Genomic DNA, 6,483 nt, shown 5'->3' on the forward strand with positions numbered 1-6,483 from the left:
TTCTTAAAATGTTTAGGGACAATTTTTTTTTAGTGAAATGTGAGGGTAAAGGAAGAAAATTTGTAACTGGCGCAGTGCCTTGCCTATAGTAAGTTCTCTAATAATATTTGGAAAAAGAATAAAACAATGAAATATGGAGAAATCAGAGATGATAAATTTTTCTGGAAATAGTAGCATTTAAGAGCAAACCTCTGACAAAGCCAAGTACAGACCACTTTTCACCCACCTCCGTTGGCATTGATTGTCTGAGGGCTTCAGGTTTCACGTGGCAGACTGAGCACACGTGCTCTGTGCTCCCTGCCATGGTAGTAAAGAAACGTGCACAAATACAGTTTGGAAGATGAAAGATAGAAGGACAAGTGAAAGGGGCTTGGAGATGTAGCTCAGTTGGTCGAGTGCTTGCCTTGCGTGCACAAGGCCCTGGGTTCAATCCCCAGCATCACCACCCAAAAAAAAGGACAAGTGAAAATTAACAGCAAAAAGCTGAACCCCACCTCCCAGAGTGCTTGTTCAGGTTGAGGGTCAAGTGTCAAGAGAGCGGGACAGTTGGGCTCTGTGGTGTACTGTGTAATCCCAGCGCCTTGGGAGGCTGAGGCAAGAGGATCGCAAGTTCAAAGCCAGCCTCAGCAACCACGGGCACTGAGCGACTCTGTCTCTAAATAAAATACTGGGGATGTGGCTCAGTGGTCAAGCGTCCCTGAGTTCAATCCCTGGTACCAAAAGAGAGAAAACAGGGCCTTCAGATACTTGTGGGCTCATAGTAGGGCTGAAAATTAAAGAGTTAATGAAAAGGTTGTGTAGACAGAAATTAAGTCTCCAGATTCCTTCCTCCAACAGTAACACTTCTCTCAAAGCTTAAAACATTAAGGTTTAATTTTCAGAACCATTCAAAAGAACTTTCTGGGAAATTGAGGAAATATTTTATCTCTGCATTGTCCACATCAGTCCATATCCTTATCAGTGGCCACACATCAGTGTGACCAGTGTGATGGAGAGCTGCATCTTTAAATTTTTGTTCAACTAGCCACGTGTGGTTAGTGGCTACCATACTGGACAGGGCAGCTCCAGACCCAGGGATTCCAGGCCCTGGAGAACAGGGGTGGATTATCTTGCTGGAAAACAGGGGAAGTAGGTAGAATTCATCATCTGAATGGTGAGATCTCTCAACTTCTAATCATTGGAGCCCGGACTAGAGGATTATTTTCTGAGAAAACGGACCTGTCAAAGGATAAGAAAATGCAGAAATGCAGACATGGATTTAGCCCCAGGAGAGAGGCCAGCACTCTGCCTCATCACCCAATGACAGCACCCCTCACCCAGGGTGCTCTCAGTTGGTGTTTTAAATGCGTCTGCATTTCAAATGTGTCTCCCCAAAAGTTCATATGTTAGAAGCTGAATTCCCCCAAGTCTTATGTTAGAGGTGTCTGGAGGTGGGTCAGAGAGGATCACATGCCAGCATGCCAGATGGGGTCTCATGATGGCATTGGTGGCTAGATAACAAAAGAGACCCCAACTGGCATGCTGGCCATGTGATGCCCTCCGCCATGATGTTATGATTCAGGAAGAAGGCCCTCACCAAATTCTGGAAGCTTGGTATTGAACTTCCCAGCCTCCAGAACCATGAGGTTAGTAAACCTCTGTTCTCTATAAATTACCCCGTCTGCGGTACTCAGTAATAGCAACAGAAAATGGACTAATACAGATGGCTTGCTCCTAAATATTACTAGACAGCCAAAGACCACCATACGCTGTGGAAAGCTGTCCAGCTGAATCAATACAAATGGAAGAAAAGGAACTGAAACAAAGACGTTACTAAGAAAAAATGTTGACATGTTTAAAGAGAGAAGGTATTACAACCATGAGACAAGATTAAGAGACTATTTAAAAGATCAAATATTTTATAAAAATCTTCCAGTGATTAAAAATATGATCGAGGGGCTGGGGATGTGGCTCAAGCGGTAGCGCGCTCGCCTGGCATGCTTGCTGCCCGGTTTCGATCCTCAACACCACATACAGACAAAGATGTTGTGTCCGCCAAAAACTAAAAACTAAATATTAAAATTCTCTCTCCCTGTTTCTCACTCTCTCTCACTCTTTAAAAAAAAAAAAAATATGATCGAATAAAAAGCCAATTGAGGGGCTGAGGTTGTGGCTCAGTGGCAGAGTACTTGCCTCACACATGTGAAGCACTGGGTGTGATCCTCAGTACCACATAAAAAAAATGAATAAACAAAATAAAGATATTGCATCCATCTATAACTAAAAATTTTTTTAAAAAAAGCCAATTGAAGTGTTGAAGGTTAAAGTTGAAATGTTCTGCCAAAAAAAAAAAAAAAAAAAAAAGATATGAGCATTAAATGATCAGTATAAATTAGTAAAATTCCAGAAAGAAAAAATAAATTTAATAAAGGGGGAGGAGGGAGAAAGTGTCAAAGTAATTGCAGAAATGTGCGCCAAAAATAATAAGAAGTAAACACCAAGATTAAAAAGGTCTATTGAGGAGCTTAGCTCAGTGTAGAGCATGTGCTTAGCATGCTCAAGGCCCCGAGTTCAATCCCCCACCAAAATTTAGAAATAAGTAAGTAAATAAATAGAAAGGCTCACTGAGTCCCCAGCCAGAAAGTGTGTGTGTGTGGGGGGGAACCTGGAACAAGAATGAGTGGATTGCCACCCAAGGGGCAAATCTGACAAACTTAAGAGACGGAGAGCAAAGGACTACATATTGCATGCTCTCATTTCTATGAAAAATCAAGCCATATGCAGTGGCACCCACCTGTAATCCCAGTGATTTGGGAGGCCGAGGCAAGAAGATTACAAATTCGAGGCCAGCCTCAGCAATTTAGTGAGGCCCTAAGCAACTTAATATGACCTTGCCTCAAAACTTAAAAAAATAAAAATAAGAAGTGTTGAGGATGTGACTCAGTGGTAAAGCCCCTCTGGGTTCAATTCCCAGTACCCCCCCAAAAAAAAGAAAAAAACCACCACTGAAACCAAACCAGACCAATTGATCCACGTCCACGTTCTTAGAAATTGCAGCAGGGTCGCCACTAGGGGCAGGCAGGGGCTGAAGCAGTGGGCCGTCTTGTCCCCTGAAGTCTGTTTATGATCTGGGCTCTCGGGTGTGTGTGTACATTACACTTCGAAAAAAAAAATAAATACATTTTACATTTTTAAAAGTCTTACACCCAAACATATGATATGGAAATCTAAGTTTTGGATGCAGCTAGTTGGGGGCAGGGAGGTGAAAGCAATAAGACAGAATAACTTAACACTTCGTAAAAGTAATATTGGAAACTTAAAAGGCCAAGGAGGACATTCTGAGGACATTCTGAGGGGTGGGCAGTGACCGCCCGTCTATAGTTAGGAGGGAGGGGCAAAGCAAAGCAAGGCGAAACCATTGCCTACACACAGGCTGGAGAATCTGCCCTCCAGGCACTCTCTCAGGAAATTTCTAGAAGATATACTTCATTAAAAAATAAGAAGAAGAAAAAATGCAAGACAGAGGATCCAGGAAACAGGAAAGAGAATCTCCTAAATGGGGGGAAAAGAAGTCCCCAAATTCAGCGGCTCAGTGATGAATCTTGGCTACCTGCCTGCGACAGGCACCTGAGTTCCACTGGGCAGAATGGGGACAAAGAGGGACAGGTACACAGAAATCTCGACAAGTAAAAACCAAAAAAAGAGAGAGTTACTAAACATAGGAAAACAAAAATGTGTGAGAAGGAAATGCCACAGAGTACGCCACAATGAACGATAGTGACTCCATCATTAAATAATATAAATATGAAATATTGATTAAATTTTTTTTAAATCTGCCTGTTGGGAAATTAGAAGAAGGGGAGATGTGCACTGTGTTGCCAGGAAAAAACTGGAGGAAAAGTCTGGGTTTTAACCCCCTGTGATGGCAAGCCAATATGCTCTACGCTGTGCTTCTGCGTTACTATGATAACTCTGTGTGTGTCGCTGGAGGGCCACTCTGCCACTGAGTGCCACTCTGCCACCCCCGCCCTTGTTAATCTTTATTTTTGAGATAGATAGGACCTTGCTAGGTTACCCAAGCTGGCCTCGAATTTGGCGATCCTCTGGCTTCACGGGACTCCAGGTGTGTGCCACCAGGGCCTGGCACTTGGATGACTTTTCAGACACTGGGTTTCTCTGCATTCTTCACCAAGACTTGTTGCTTTGGGTTCTTTGACAATAGCCTCCCTCAGGGGTGTGAAGTGGCATGTTGTGGTTTTGATGTGCATGCCTCTGATGATTAGTGATGTTCAGCATTTTCTCATGTGCTTCTCGGCCATTTGTATCTCATTTTTGGAGAAATGTCTGTTTAAGTCTTTTGTCTTCTTTCTTTCCTCCTCCTCTTTTTTTTTTCTTTTTCTTTCTTTCTTTCTTTTTTTTTTTTTTTTTTTTGAGTACTGAGGATTGAACCCAGAGGGACTCTACCATTAAGCTATATCCCAGCCCCCAACCTTTTTTCTTTTTTTAAGGCAGGGTCTCTAGAAATTGCTGAGGTTGGCCTCAAACTTGGATCTTCCCGCCTCAGTCTCCTGAGTAGCTGGGATTATATATCTGCATCTGGCCCCTGTCCACTTTTTAATCAATTTGTTAGACATTTTGTTGCTGTGTTATTGGAGTTCTTTATATATTCTGGATATTAACCTCTTACCAGATACATGATTCGTAAATCTTTTCTTTCATTCCACAGGTTTCCTCTCCACTCTCTTAATTGCATCCTCTGATGCACTGAAGTTTTAAATGTTGATATAATCCCCTTTGTCTAATTTTTGCCTTTTTCTGTTCTTTTGGTGTTACATCCAAGAAATCATTGCCAAGTCCAATGTCACGAAGCTTTTCTTCTCTGTTTCTTTCTAGGAGTTTCACGATTCTAAATCTTATGTTTAGTCTTTAATCCAGTTTGAGCTGGACTTGTATTTGGAATAAAAGTCCAATTCATTCTTTCGCATGTGGATATCCAGTTTTCCCACATCAACTTGCTGAGGAGACTGTCCTTTCTCCGCTGAGTGGTCTTGGCACCCTTGTCAAAACTCAATTGAGCCCATCGTGGAGGGTTTATTTCTCTTTCTACTCTGCTCTTTTGTTCTACAGTCTGTCTTTGACCCCTTTACCTGTTGGTCAGGCAGTTTTCCAGTTAAATCCAGGACTCTATGACGTCCATGGGGAACCTTCATCTGGAAATGGATGATCTTTTTTTTTCTTGCCTCCAAAGATTTTCCTGGTCCAGATTCCTAACTCAGGTTTTGATCTTATTATGTGGTGGCCTGGGTGCCTAGCCATCCTTTGGAGGCAGAGTGAGGCAGCACATCCATGGCATAACCCGTGGTCTATCTCACCCGGCCAGTGGTGAGCCCGTGATGTTACTGAAGAGGTCCCGTCTGACACCTGGAACAACACGGGACCTGTGTCTCGCATGCAGGTTCAGGAGGTAGCTCTGGGAGGTGGAAAAGGAAGAGAAGCATGTGAGGCAGAAAGTCAGGTGCTGCCCTGCTGGCCTGCGAGGAACCCTTGTCTCTGGACTGATTGGCCAGAGGGTAGCAGCTTTGCTCAAGGAAGGACGTCTCAGGAGGCTGGAGTGGGAGGGAACTGCGGCTGGCCCAGGCTGCTGGCCCCGTGTAACTGAATACGTGTGGACCGGCCAGGAGTAGGAAAGGCGGATCCAGCTCATGAAGAAGTCCAATACCAGACTGAGGAGCAGGATCCTTGGTGAGTCCTGCGTGGCCACCACCCAGGGAGAGCGACGCTCCAGGAGACGGTGTGTGTTCAAACGGGGCATTTGTTAATTTTTTATTTTTGTTTATGAAGAAAATTTCACAATGCCTTACATGTGGTGAGTGGAAGCATTGTTTGATGACACCCTCATTTCAGCGATCTCAGGGTTCCAGGGGTCAAGGCCAATGTGCCTTCTGAGAATCAGGCAATCAAAACCTGGAAAGACGTTTCATCTAGAGGAGGCTGTATGGTGGTCTGCAAAAAAAAACCACTGAGCCCTGGTGAGCCGGCTGCAGTACTGTGAAGTTTCTGGGCTGTGGTCACACAGCTGTCCCCGGGCTCTGGTCCCCAGTCCTTCCTGCTCAGAACATAGCAAGGGGTGCCACCTGAGGGTCCTTTTCTGAGTCCACTCTCCACTCTGTGAATCCTTTCTTCTGCTCTGGGGGGGATCCACGTTGTCTGGGCTCAGAATGTGTATTTCCAACTCAGTGGACCTGGGGCTGCAGTCAGCCGCACACCAGCACAGAAGTCGGGCCATTCCGAGCCTCCATCGCCTCTTCCTTAAAAGAGTTGGGAGAGCAATTGAGACCCACTTCAGAGGGTTGTCGTGAGAACCTTCATAAAGCTCCATCCACGTGTTCACATACGTGCATGGTCGGTTGCAGTTCTATGTGTAAAACCCCAAGTTTGGAAACAGTTCAGATATCTAATAGATTTTCTTTAAATTATGTTACATCAATCAAATGGAATCTACGC

At 44.3% G+C, this 6,483-nt stretch overlaps 1 non-coding gene across 1 annotated transcript; it reads left to right on the forward strand.

The window, feature by feature from the left end:
• The first annotated feature begins 372 nt into the window (after positions 1 to 372).
• Trnaa-ugc (transfer RNA alanine (anticodon UGC)) lies at positions 373 to 445 on the forward strand. Its single transcript has one exon. It is a non-coding gene; the product is annotated as a tRNA-Ala (tRNA).
• Positions 446 to 6,483: the final 6,038 nt, after the last annotated feature.

This window comes from Callospermophilus lateralis, chromosome 12 (assembly GCF_048772815.1).
Source record: "Callospermophilus lateralis isolate mCalLat2 chromosome 12, mCalLat2.hap1, whole genome shotgun sequence".
In the NCBI taxonomy this organism is placed as follows: domain Eukaryota; kingdom Metazoa; phylum Chordata; class Mammalia; order Rodentia; family Sciuridae; genus Callospermophilus; species Callospermophilus lateralis.